Here is a 14,185-nt window from a genome sequence, read left to right on the forward strand (position 1 = left end):
TATGTAAGTCACAGGTTCATCCCTACTCTGTGCACACTTCAAAAGCACGTTTCTCTTGAACATGCCCACCAGAGATCACTCCTTCCCCCTTCCCTTCCCCTCTTCTCCCTCCCCTCCCCTCCCCTCTCCCGTTCTTCCTTCCCCTCCTCCCTCCCCCCCCACTTTTCCCCTCCTATCCCCTTGTCTTTCCTCTCCTCCCCTCTTCTTTTCACTCCTTACTTCTGTGATACTAGGTCTTGAACCCAAGATCTTGCATACACCAAGCAGGCACTGTAAAACTGTCTATATCCCACCCCTCCTTTAAAAAAAAAAAATTACTTTTAAGGCAGGGTCTCATTAAATTGTTCAGCCTGGCCTTGAACTCTTGCCTCAACTTCCTGAATAGCTGAGATTACAGGTTTGTGCCATTATGCCTGACATGCAAGTTTTTATTAAAGGCTCATCTAGTGACTATTTTGGGACCATGGGTTTATGGTTATCGGTTGTCGCTGCTCTGCTCTGGTGTCACAGCGTGAAGGCCACCCACAAGTGAGCTGGCATGACCACGTACCAATGAAAATTCATCTACTGAAGCAGGTGTCGGCTTGCACTTTGTATTTTGCCAGCTCTGCTCTAGACTTCTGGCGCTGGCATTTGTTCCTTGCACAGCCACAACTTCTGATTTTTTATTTGTCTGTGCTCACTGCTTATTTTGGTTTATTCTAGTTTATGTTTCTCTGACTTTCCTTTTTTATCCTGAGAGTTCATCTTTTCAACACTGCAATGTGCTCAGGATCTCAGTGTTTTCAATGGGAAGGTTTTTCAAACTGTCCAGTCTTCTTCAGTTCCAGTAGCTAGGGCTCCAAATTTCCTTTCAGTTTACATGCCCACTTAGCTAAAAAATAAAAAACAAACAAAAACCCTTGGTAAGTTAGCTAAATGACAGCCATCTGTTTTTTTTTAAGCATCTCGTAAGTCCTTCAATGTCTCATCACACCATTTCTAGCTTCTTTTCCTCTCAGGGTTTATAATCTCATGATAGCATAATTTTCAGAAGAGAGATGCTGAAAGTTTGTGCTAATATTCTTTGGACAATTAAATGCCTATATCTTGTACTCTGAATGACTAATTTAAAGGTAACAGTATGTAATGTATTAACACTTGTTACTCTTCTATTATCTTGTTTCAAAATTTTGATTTTTTTTCTCTTTAAAATAAAATGTTAAAAAAGAAGAGAGATGCTAAGATTCTGACTTTTTACCTGCTGTGTCAAAAATGATGAGGTACAGACAATCCCTGACTTGTGATGGCTATCATAACAGTTTTTTACTTTATCATGGCGTGGAAGAGTACACATACTACCACTGTTTTTCACTTTCAGTACAATATTCAATATGGCCCATGAGATACTCAACTATTTATGAAATGGACTTCATGTAGGATGATTTTGGACATTTGTAAGCTAATGTAAGTGTTCTGAGCACATTTAAGGTAGATTAGGCTAAGCCATGATGTTTGACAGATCAGACATAATGATGCATTCTTGAGTTACGGTACTTTGAACTCAGGCCCCGCCTCACTGGGGAACAACGTTCCTGCCAACCAAGGACCATCTGTGGAAGAGACTTGAGTGGTGTCCATGAGTGTCCTCCTGAGAGCTTCTGCCATTGCACTCACTGAATCTCTTCTATGGGCTCTCACTGCTTTAAGGGCAAAAGTTCACAGTGGGAATAAAATACCTTGCTGTCTTTTGTAGGAAGAGACAAAAAACAAAAAAATGGACAAAGCCAGAGCAATATCAGGAAATAAGAGTGTTGTGTTGAAAAATCAAGGAAGTTGTTTCAGTGGAGAATGACTAGGGGATGGTTTTGACTTGGAAATCTGGCTGGAATGACAATAAAGGAATGAGTTGTACAAAGACTGCAGGCAAAGAGGGAACAATTTTGGTGGGGGGGGCACAATATTTTCAGAGATTGGAGAGAATCTCAGTGTAACTGAGATACAGTAATAGAAAAAACCTGAAACTAAAAGAACCCCAATTAAAGCACCTGCAAGCAGGTGCAGGGGCTGGGGTTCCATCCCCAGGCCTGCCGGTGCTGGCCCAGCCCTTGGGGCGTGCTGAGATGGTGATTGAGACTGGGCATGGTGGTGTGTGCCTGTAATCCCAGCTCTTAGGAGACTGTAAACAGGAGACTCGCTATGAGTCCATCCTAGTAGTGAGACCCTGAACACCCTTAAGACCCTTCCCTAAAAAATAAAACAAATAAATTTAAAAAAGAACCCCAAGAAAAAGAAAACTGGGAATCTGAGATGCAGTGGACTAGCCCATAGGTACAGTGAAAAGAAGTTCTCAACGACAGCATGCAGCATCTCAGGAAACAACTGGTCCAAGTGAAAGCAGGAGAGCTTAGGGCCCAATGAAGAACATTCAGAACAGTGAGGCAGTCCTTTTAGAGTTCTTAATGATACAAACAGCCCACTCCTGCTCCTGTGCCAAATATCACCACCGCTGGTCTACAATACAAGATGGTGCTTCAGGTCCACAGAATGTGATGGAGAGCTTGGGACAAATTGGTAAGGGGGATATGGATATTTTATTTAACCAGAAAACAGAAGGGTAGAGGCTGCAGAGATAGCTCAGTGCTCTAATGCCTACCTGGCAACCACGAGAATGTTGGCTTGATCCCTGGTACTGCATGCCATGCTGGCTCTAATCTGGGTGTGGTGACATATGTCTGTAATCCCAACTCTGGGGAGGCTGAGACAGGAGGTTTGTTATGAGTCTGAGCCATGTGGCAAGACCCTATAGCAAATAAATAAATAAATAACACCCCTCCAAAAGATAGAAGACATTGCAAAAAATAAAAATTTTACAAGAAATTTATAATTCAGGAAACAAACAGAATAGTAGCAGGAATATGGGAAAACAAAAGAAAGCAAGAAAGTATGTGGTCAGGAAGAGATGCTTAGTCTCCAAGATGAGAGACTCAAAGAAAAGGATAGATGAAAACCTAAAAAGAAAGATACTAGTGCACTAAAGGAAAGAGAAGTCCCCCAATATCCTTCCTGCTTACTCTTCCAGTATAATGCACAGTTGGGCCCACCGTATCATATCCTGTTTGATACCAACTTTATCAATTTTTCTATCAAAGCCAAACTGGACTTGGTACAATCAATGATGGACTGTCTGTATGCCAAGCACATCCTTTGTATAACTGTGTAATGGCGGAAATTGAGAAATTGGGACCGAAGTATCGAGTGGCCCTAAGGATTGCCAAGGATCCAAGGTTTGAACAATTACCTTGCACATATAAAGGGACCTACCTAGAAGACTGCTCAGTGCAGAGAGTAACTCAGTACAAGTGTTACATTGTGGCCACAATTGATCAGGACCTTAAATGGAGAATCCGGAAGATCCCTGGAGTTCCTATCATGTACATTTCTAATCGTGGATACAACATTGAACAGATGCCAGATGATTATGGAGCCCCTCGGTTCTGATTCTTACAAGACAAAGTTCCTCTGCCTCCTTCCAACCAATGTTTTGTTTTCAGTTCATTCAGCATGCTATAGCATGAATTATTCACCCACTTGCTGTATTATCAGCTGAGTATGGTTAAATAAATTCACTTTTTGATGATTTCTGAAAATAAAAAAATTATAATCCAAATATGACAAGTGGAAACATGGCATAGTTTAGAGAAGATGACAGTTTAAGAAAGGCATCTACATTTATCCTGGGGCATGGAAGAGCCACCTTTGGGTGATGCAGGTCCAGTGATACCTGGCCCAGTTGCTGCTAAGTTTATTTTAAAACAACCTCATTGAGATATCATTGACATAAAAATTTTGTAAATTTAAGGCACCCAACTTGATATTTGGATATATGTTCATGGGTAGTGACAAGCTGTAGTTCTGTGGAGCTGGACACACAGCTAGTAGAGCCTGGAGGACCATGTACTTGGTACAGAATCATTTTCCCATCAGAGAGAGTAGATCTGAGGGGTGAGCATTTGAAGGAGAACTTAAAATTTATTTTTTTGATATGTTTTAGAGCCTTTAAAGACTGCCTATATCATTTTTATAAACTTACTTTAGAAAAAATTATTCTTCACTTCTTTTATTTCATCACATTATGTAATGCATCCAACTTCCAGGGTTATTGGAGGTAGGTGATGTGCCCCCAGCACCCCATCCTGTGTCTCAGCTTCATGAGGTTCTCACAGCATCCTTCCCATGCCTCTGCTTCTGTTGCTTCCTTGCTCCTCCTCGGTGCCTCTCCTCACACCTGCTTCGAGTGCACTCCTCAAAGCCCGGCTGCTAGCATACGTGCCCCTCCGATGTGGACACCACTCTCCTGTTTCCTACATCACTCCTGGTGTCTCCTCCAGTGCCCAGTAAGCAGTAATGAGGAACAAGTAATGAGTGCATGAAGATGATTCTACTTGACCTTGGAAGAAAGTCCGGACCTTGAAGGCTGCAAAACCCGATTGCTTGAGCAGTGCAGCTCTACCTCTGGCCAAGGATCTGCCATTCTATAATTTAGGATATCTTTAGTAGATGTATTGGTCCTTTCATGATTCTTAAGAATGTTTCGCATCCATGTTTCTAACTTAATATTAGGGGATAGGCGTTCACAGAAGAATGATGGAGCCACTTGTGCCACAGCAGCATAGAGTGGTTTGGGGCTGGGCCTTCAGGACACCTTGTGGACCTCAGGGCTCAAGCCCCCTTCAGGGCAGTGGTTGATTGCTTAATGTCACCCTTGCATGAGCCTGCCTGTCACAGGCCGTCTTCCTCTTCCTGCAGAGTTGTTCCCTGCTGAGGCTGCTGACCCTGTGTCAGAAGGGAGTGATGTCAGCGCAAGCAGAGGTCTGGCTCCTTTAAGAGTGGCTTGGCTCTTGGAGTCCTGGGGCTCCCGTGGCTCACAACCAGCAGTACAGCCAGCTGTCTGCAGTCCCTGGGAGACTTCACTGTGTTTACATGAATGGTCAGATGGTAACCTCTCCAGCTCACAGGCTGCTCATGGTTACCTCATCTGCAGTCCAATGACCTCATCCATGTACAATGTGGCAAGTGCAGGGGGGTGGGGTGGGGATCAGAGCAGGGCCAGCCTTTCACTGCAGCCCCAGAGAAGCTGTGCACCACAGAGCCTCAGAGGGTTGGACTGAGAGATGTCCACTTAGGAGTTATTCTCATGCAGGAGCTGAGTTAGCCAAGGGAGTGAAGCCAGGAGGGGCCTGCACAGACTCTGAGTGTCTACCTCTGTACATTGGCTACTTTCACCTGCTCTCCAAGAAAGGCCACTGACCACAGGAGAGGCAAATTGCTACCCACTTGCCTTATTTTTCAGAAACCATCTCCAAAATGTTGGCACACAATCTGGATGCAGAACATACCCCAAAAGGGAGAGAGGCACGTGGTCTTCTGAGTTGGGGGGTGGAAGCATCATTAGGTATTGTTTTTATTGTTTATCACATTCTTCAAATTATATTTGCTCTCCCCCTCCAAAAAATATTGCGTGTGATGACCAGCAATATAAAATAAATTACCTTTGCCATAGGCCACTGGGTTTATTAGGCTCTTTCAAGCTCTTCACAATGTAAAGGACAGGCTGACCTACAGTAGTCACCTTCTTCCAACAGGCTCTCTCTGTCTCTGTCTCTGTCTCTGTCTCTGTCTCTGTCTCTGTCTCTGTCTCTGTCTCTCTCTCTCTCTCTCTGTCTCTCTCTGTCTCTTTCTCTCTCTGTCTCTCTCTCCCCCCCCCCAACAAGAGCTCTGCTATTTGTGCATTTAACAGCTTAACCCTTTGAGTTACTCTGGAGTTCTGTATTCTTTCTGGGATTTCTTTTGGAAAGGCATTATTTGTTTTCCTCCAGCTTTATTGAGGTATACTTGACAATTAAAGATTATATATTTGTGGAATATAATGTCATGTTTTAGTATGCATATATATTGTGAAGTGATTACACAATTGGGCTAACTAGTGTGTTTATCACCTTGTGTACCATTGTGTGTGTGTAGTGAGAGATGTTAAGATCTATTCTCAAGCAATTTTCAAGCATACAACACATGTTTACTAAGTATAGTCACTGTGCAGCACTGCCCAACAGGGCTCTCATCCTGTCACACTGAAGCATTTCACATTTTAAGGCAGTTAATGTATGTTATACAAATCATGAATATATATATATATATATATATATATATAAATTTAAAAAAGAAAACAGGAAAAAAGCTCAGGAAATAAAAATAGAAGAACAATGCAAAAATCAAATAGCCTCAGAGGCCAATAATTTATTGGATAAGCTTCGCACAACAACAACAAAAAGACTGTTAAAGGGGAGATTGTCCATTTTAAAGAGCAAATGTTAATAAACTCACAGCCACTCCCCACTACTTGAAGATCAATTAGCAACATAGAACCCATTGCCCTTCTTCTTTAAATGCAGGACAAAACCATTTATTAGCGTCTTATCTAAGTCTTGTGTGGGTGCAAGTTAAAGACGTAGCTCTAATGAGCCCAAAAGCAGGGCTCATTGTTTCCGTGGTGTTTGCTGCCGACCCCTCCTTGTGCACTTGACATATTCTTTCCTGTGTGCAAGTCCGGAGCAGCAGAGTGCTCGGATGAGTTCTCCAAAACTGGGGCCCAGGACAGTCTTCCTGTGGCTGACAGACGATGCCCCTGTGAGCACCCTGCCTTCCAGAGCGCCAAGAGTCACCTCTGCTGGTGGCAAATGGCTTTTCAGGGCAAGGTGAGCACTACAGAGGTCCAGAGGCTATATATTTAAACAATTGCAGACCCGGCTGTGTCGCTGTGTCGGAGAGCCTCCTGCCGCACAGTCTGGGCAAGATGGTGTAATACGGGCATTTTACATATCAATAGAGGAGGAGGCTGTTTCCAGATGGCTGTACCTATTTCAAAGCCACCTTTTTATGCAGAAGGAAGACTGTGTGACCTCCCTCCAAGTAAATGTGTTTTGTAAGCCCTGGGAATGAATGCCTAAAAAATGGTCCTGGGCTATATTTCATGTCCAGTCCAATGTGTTGTGTGTGCACAGCTGTTGGGGGCTGGCATGTGGTGGCATATTAAAAGGAAGATTACCATTTCCAATTTTTTCCCCTTCTGAAAGCTTAATATGCATATATGAAACTTGTGGAAAAAATAGGCATAATGAGACAGAGAAGCCAGGTCTCAAGGCACTAGTCAGAGCACATCTGGAGTTTGTAGCATTCTAGAGATAGTTACTTATTCCCAGGAGCCCCCGCCAGAGTGGGAATGGGAGCCTGGTATCCATGGTGAGCTTCCCTATCTCACCGTGCCAGGTGTGCGCTGTGTGCTGTTTCTTGGAAAGGCTGTCCTCTGAGGGGGTGGGGAGGGGAGAGGACAAGAGAAGAGAGAAACGAAAAAAACAGAAGGGAGGTAATTAGGCGCCACCTTGCCCAGTGGAGCCAGCTCAGACGTCTGAAATCAACGATGGGTATTGGAAGGGCTCTGGTGGAGTCAGATGACACATGCAGAGCCTTCTTGCTGCCTGCCAACTCCACGCTTGTTTCTATGGGTACAAGGCCAGGGAAGAGAAACCCTGGGGTCAGAAATGACGCTCAGACAACAATGCCAAGCAGGTTGGGCCTTGCTCCTTGCCTCTTATTCAGTTGATATCAGTCTTGAACTGACAATCCGAATTCATGCTGGTTTTCTCCCCCTAGTTAAGAAATTGGCAGCGTTTCAAATCTCATCTGCAGATATTTAGAAAAAGGCTGCATGGGATATTGTTTTTGTCACATAACTGGTGGCCGATCTTTACATTCCGGTTTAATGAGCAGAGAAAGCAAGGAGTTAGGAAATGAAGGACTTACCTTACAGCAAGAGGAAAATAGAGCAGATCTGGGAAGTTTTCCCAGGAACAGAGTTTGGTACAATTTCATAGATTCAGAACATGCGTGGATTTTTTTTTTAAGCTGCAGGACTGTGAGGTTCCAGATGCTCTGTGTAAAACAATGCCCCACAGGGAGGGGAAGTGTGAGGTCCAGCTTGAGGCCACCCTTAAAAGGGCTATAAACAGCAGCTGCTTCTATTGTGCGTGCCAAGTGCTGCCTGTTAAGGTTGGTCTCTGAACTCCTTGTTTCTTTCTTTTCAACCAGATGTGACCAAGAAGGAGTTTGACAATTCAGAGGTGGACCCCAGATGGTGGGAACCAGGAAGCAGAGGGGCACCGAGGCTGGGGGAGGGCTCTCTGCTCTAATCTCGTGCTGTTTTCCTCTCCACATCAAATCTGTACTCCTTCCACTCTGCTCTCCACAGCAGGGGAGGCTTTGTGGGACAAGGCGCTGGGTATGAGATCTGCAAGCTCCGTTCTGAGGAAGTGAACGGCCCTGGGTGCTTGAAGGGGGAGATGGTGGCAGGAAGAGCACTGGGAGGAGCCCTGTTTAGGCACCCAGGTGGAGGACACAAGAAAAGAACTGCAGGAGTCCTGTGGACCTGCAGGATGAAACGAGAAGATGTAGGCTAGAGATGGTGGAGACGTGTTGCTCAGCAGCGTCTGGCCAAGGGTTCGCCAGCTGTCTGGATGGTAGGGTGAAGATGTCAATCTCAGAACACATTGCACCCAGTCAGCTGTGCACATTTACACACGATGTTTATTTCCCTGCTTATTGTTTCAGGCACTGTGAGTTTAGGCATTCTTAACCTCTTATTTCTCTTTTCCTCCTTCTTTCTTTCCTCAAGGTAGAAGACCTAGGAAGCATTAGTGAGAACAGCTGCCTGCACAGGTTGCCCCCTGACTAATACAGCCAAGAGGCATAAGCCCAGGGGGGTACTGGGGAGGCAGCATTTCCTAGAGACCACTGCCATCCCCCTGCAAGGCTCAGGCAAAGGCCCCTCCAGCAGTAGCCTCTGTTGGTTTCCGCTCTCCTCACAGGGATGACAAGAATCCCTGCCCGACTTACCTTCTGATGTGCTCAACTGTGCCCCCAGAGCTGCTCCTGTCACAGTGATGGCTGAATCACACCCTGGTGAATTCCATGCAGCTGGCAGAAGCAGATAGGTGGAGCTGTCACTGGGAAGTCAGCCCCGAGGCGGGAGGAGCTGGCCCCACACGTGCCTTGGTCTTTCATACCGTTGATGAGAGTCCACTCAAGATATATAGGTGGTATGCAGAAGTACAGGTAGAATTTATTGTAAAGTAGAGACGCAGAGAATAATGTCTTCAAGTGAGAAAACAGGCAGTGCCACACAGACATCTGCCCAGAAAGTAAGTCTGGTATCATTTTATGCACCCAAGAGTTACTTCTGGGGCTCAGGGAACTAAGAAAATTATGATGTTTATCGACATTTTACTTAGTAGACAATTTGGAATTGCAAAATATCTTCCAGTCCTTCTTCAGATGGTCAGTGTTCCCTTGGGGGGCCTCAATCACATAAGAAACTTACAAAAGGAATTTATAAATGATAAGTTCTTTAAAGAACATTTATTTTTCCTGATACCATTTGACCATAGGCTATGGAAGCCAGGAATATTGTATGCCTTCTTTTAGAAACAGAGGCCCTGTGTCTTTGGTCTAGGACCTAATAAATGATTATAAATGCTTATACTGAGGTCTTTGTCTCTTAACTAATGCTGGAAAAGCATGTTATTTTATACTCCTCCTCTGTCTCTCAAGCCCACCATGTCTACTTACCTGCCTAACAGAGCCATGCTGGAGAGCCAGTCACAAGGATTGCCACATATGTGCAGACGTGCATGGGCCATAGTGGAGGATCCCAGCAGCTGCCGGCGAAACTCTTGCCTAGGACTATATGGAAGCAAATGTATTCAAAGATGTTCCTTGTGTCATTATTTTGGGTCTTGGGGAGTGGAGGGCACCACTGGTACTTAGCAGTTGGGGACCAAATGAAATATGCTAAGAGTTTACGCAGCTACTGATGCAATGAAGGAGCACATTTTTTTTCTTATTTTCTTTCTTTCTTTTTTTTAAAAAATGTATTTGGTTGTTGCAGGGTCTCGCTATGCAGCCTGGACTCATAGTGATCCTCCTGCTTTCAGCCTCACCAGCACTGGGATTATAGGTGTGTGCCACTACGGCCAACTCAGCCTGCTCTGGGGGCAGGGCTGAAGCAGCACGTGGGTCAAACCATGGTCTTTGTGCTTCTCTTAGCTTGCCTAAGCTGAGTTATCTCACTGGCTCAGGAGCACATTTCTTTACGAAGATATTGAATGAAAATGTAAGAAAGAGCAAAATCTGCAGCATACCTGCGTCATCGCAACAAGCACCTGAAGTAAACAATTTTTTAAAAGAACATAGGTACATTTTGGCTTACAGTTTTGGAGGTTTCCTTCCATAGTTGCTGGGCTCTGTTGTTTTGGGCCAGTGCTAGGATAGGATATCATAGCAGGTAGCAGGTGAAAAAGGAGACTGCTCACCTCACTGTGTCCGGGAAGCAAAGAGCCAGGATGAGGAGGAGTTGTGGGGTCCTGCTACCTGCTTCAAGGGCACACCCTCAGTGACCTAACCTTTCTCCCAGTAGGCCCTGCCTCCTAGAGGCTGGGGTATTGGCGATGCAAACTATAGCAGCACCATTTAAATATTATTAAGAAATTCACACATGTACAAGCAATACTATACTTTCATATTTCCAAGGGCAGATTCCTAGAACATTAGACATGTGTCTATTTGGTGGGGGAAAAGAAAGGAAACAGATTATAGATAGCAAGGACAGAGGGGAAAATTTCAAATAAAGCTAAAGAAGAGTAGAAGCTTGAACTCATGAATCATGATCATTAATGGACCATGAAGCAAAGAAACAATTAATTTAGTTTTCCCTTGAATTCCTGTGTATAAAAATTCACTCTTTCGCTCTCAGTGATCCTTACAAAATAAGAGTTCCTGTGTAAGAAGTACAAAAGAAATGCATGAGTGCACACATAACAGTATCATTACCAACCAATTGTCAAATACTGTGTAAACCTGTTATGGGTGGAGTCCTGTGATATGATTGGAAATGCATATGGCATTGTCCTTTTTCTTATCGTGCAAATTGCATGTAAAATAGCATGACATTAAAAATAGTTTATAGGTCTAATTATTGTAAACTGTGGGAGAGACACACAATGAGCTCATGCGATGAGAAAGAGATAGTAAGGACAGTAGGCAGGAAACCTGGGCGTTTTCTTGGAGAAAGAGGCTCTGTGCGGGGACTTGCAGGGCAGTAAGGACTGGCTTTGATGGGGAACCAAGTGGAAGCCTGGGCACGGATTTTGAGTTGGTAGACCCCACAGAGTGTGTAGGTTTTGGGTATGGGTAAGGGGTGCAGTGTTCTGTGTTCTCTGCAAAAGTCAGCTCTGGAGCTTGGGCTTGTCTCCAAGGCTCTGTAGGGAGCCATTTGTGTGCCCTGTCTAGGCCTTTCCTGCTTGGCTCTGTATGTGGGTCCTGGAGAGTGGGATTTGGGATTTGGCCAGGAGGGTGCATTTGCTGCTAGCCACCAGCATCTCTCTCATTATTTTCCCTGGTGGACTTGGGGTTGCCCCCTGACAACACCTCAGTGCTTCTTCCATAGCATAAAGGAAAGGTCTCTTCTTAATGCAGTAATCTAACCTTTAGGGCGCTACACAGAAAATTCTCTGTCCATTCATGGCCAGATTTCCAGCAATCATTTAAAGTCTTTTAAAAAATGAAAATCATGCATGCATGAATTTAGAGTTACACAATTTGTGAGGTCCGTTAAGGTAAAGTAAAAGGCATAATAATGAATGAGTGGAAGGAAACAAGGAGATGGATCTCCTGTAAATGGGAAGGGGTCCAGGAGACAGAGGGAGAGGGGAGATGCAGGCAGGAGAGGGAAGTAAGGAGAATGCTGGTGTTCCATGCACAGGAACCTAACAACCTCAGTGAGTGTGGACAGCAGACAGCATAAACAAGAGTTAAGAATAACAACAGAGAGGCAGAGGGAGGGAGGTAGAGGAGAAGGGAGAGGGGATTAAAAAGAGAAACAAGCTCTATTACAGACATGTGCCCACAGCCCAGGATGAATGTACGCTTCATATACTATAAACACGTGCTGGGCTGGAGATAGTTCAGTGGCATGAGCACCTGCCTGGTGAGTGCAAGGTCCTGAGTTCAATCCTCAGTACCAAAAAACAAATAAATAAAACAAACATGTGCTAATAAAAAATGAAAAGAACTGCAAATACATTCTGCGGTTAAACACTGTCTGTTTTCACTTCACTCCACAGTCCAAACCAAGAGTACAAATGGTACAAGCACAAAGGAGCTCTCCTCCACTGCTCTTCCTCTCTGTGCTGAATCCAGCCCCCAGAAGCAAATGTTGTTATAGTGTCATTGTGGTGTTCTTTAGAAATGTGTGTAATTTCTTTTTTTCCTGACTTTTATTTTTTGTTTTTTAAAGAGGATAAAAAGCAGTAAAAAAAAAAAAAAAAAAAAAAAGATACAGAATTTCGCTAAACAAAAATAATAGGAATTCAATAATGGTTCTTATATTACATAATGTTGTCTTCAAATTAGTTGCTTAAATTTACCAGACAGAAGCATGCAAAATTTGCAAAAATGTTATAACAAATTTAAAAATTGAAGAAAGAAATTTAAGCATTAACCAGTCCTTTCAATAGATCAGCGGGAATCAGCAACACAGTTATCCAAGTTATCTTGTATATGTATTAGCAAGGATGTAGTGACCATCTTCATCTTTTTTTGCCAAACATGAGAAATGTGTAATTTCAAGAGTATTGTTATTAAACAATTTTCCATGTTCTGGAACTTTAAAAAACAGTGAAAAAAGAAAACTAAAAAGCCACGGGGGTTCCAAGCCCCCCAAGCCTTTCCCTCTTTCCATCCTCTACTGAGAGGTAGGTACACACTGGAGCTAGTTCACAGATTCTTTTCCGTTTTCCTTTTTGTAGCGCAGCAACTTGTACACTTGGAATGTTTAAAACTGCGTCCTTTTTTCTTTTCCAGTGAAAACAAACAGAGTTTAAAAATAAGCCAACAAACTACAATAGAGAATGTCAACTCCATGGAAGACCCTACAGGTTCTGCTGATTTTCCCATGGAGTGGCAAGGCTCATGTCATCATTAGGAAAGAATTTTATTTTAAAAGTGTCATTTTAAACTGTAAGAGTGTCTCTTGACATCATTGTTAAACACCAAATGCCAAGCCATGTTGTGAAGTGCCTGCTTGACCCACCCAAACACCTCAAACCCAGGCTTTGCTGAGCTTCTGTATCCGATTTTTAGTTTCTTCTTCTTAAACAAAAGAATAGACAGGTACATGCCAGTAAATGCTAACTGTCCATTATCACGCAGAGACCCAGCGTCGTCTCTAACCCAACACACGGAGGAGGGGAAGCTAGGATTTTACTCTCTGCCCCGAGGCTGCGCCCTCCAATTCCTGGTAGAGGGAAGCGGGCGGAGGGTTTTCCTTTGGGCGCAGGCTGCAGCTTGCTCCAGGGGACTGGAGAAAAGTAAGCACGAAAAACAAGAAGCGAAGCGTCTGGGGTCCCTTGGGGCCATCTCCTTCATCCTCCTGGCCTTCGTCATCTCCTTTCTCCTCCTCAGCGCCCGCATCAAGACCCAGCAGAACCGCGGTGCGTCGGAGCGCAGCATCCTTGGTGACCTCTCCTCTCTACCCGCCTCGCTGGAAGGTCCACGCTAGGCCGAGAAGCGCTGGTCTCCAGGACGCCTCTGCCTCAGGGCCTTGCTCTGCGCTTGACGGATGGCTTTCTAGACCCACATCATGAGTTGAGTGGCCTTTGGAGATAAACCCCTGCTCTCATTCAGGTGAAATTCTTGGGAGAAAACTTCTTTTTTTTTTTTTTTTTTTTTGGCGGAGGGATTGAACTCAGGGCCTTGCGCTTGCCAGGGAAGCGCTTATTCCACTGAGCCATCTCCCCGGCCTTGAAAACTTCGTTTTGGAGAGAAGGATTTTCGTCAAAATACAAATCTCTGTAACCCGACTTTATATCTTCAAGTTTTGTCACTAAATTATGCAGTGCTGCTTGGTCTCCCTCCCCACAGACACTTGTGGAGGGTTAACAAGTGTTACCCAAATATTTGGGACTTGGGAGGTCAGTTCTGACCTCTTCTTGACTGGGCTTGTTGTATTTCTGTTCTACTGGGTTTTGTGTTTTTTTTTTTTTTTTTTTTTTTTTGTTCTTTTTTCAGTATCCCTTCACTGCCTTGTGCATTAAGT

General features: G+C 44.2%; 1 pseudogene; it reads left to right on the forward strand.

The window, feature by feature from the left end:
* The first annotated feature begins 2,897 nt into the window (after positions 1-2,897).
* LOC101571006 lies at positions 2,898-3,480 on the forward strand (annotated as a pseudogene).
* Positions 3,481-14,185: the final 10,705 nt, after the last annotated feature.

This window comes from Octodon degus, unplaced genomic scaffold, assembly GCF_000260255.1.
Source record: "Octodon degus isolate 3935 unplaced genomic scaffold, OctDeg1.0 scaffold00152, whole genome shotgun sequence".
NCBI classification, from domain to species: Eukaryota; Metazoa; Chordata; class Mammalia; order Rodentia; family Octodontidae; genus Octodon; species Octodon degus.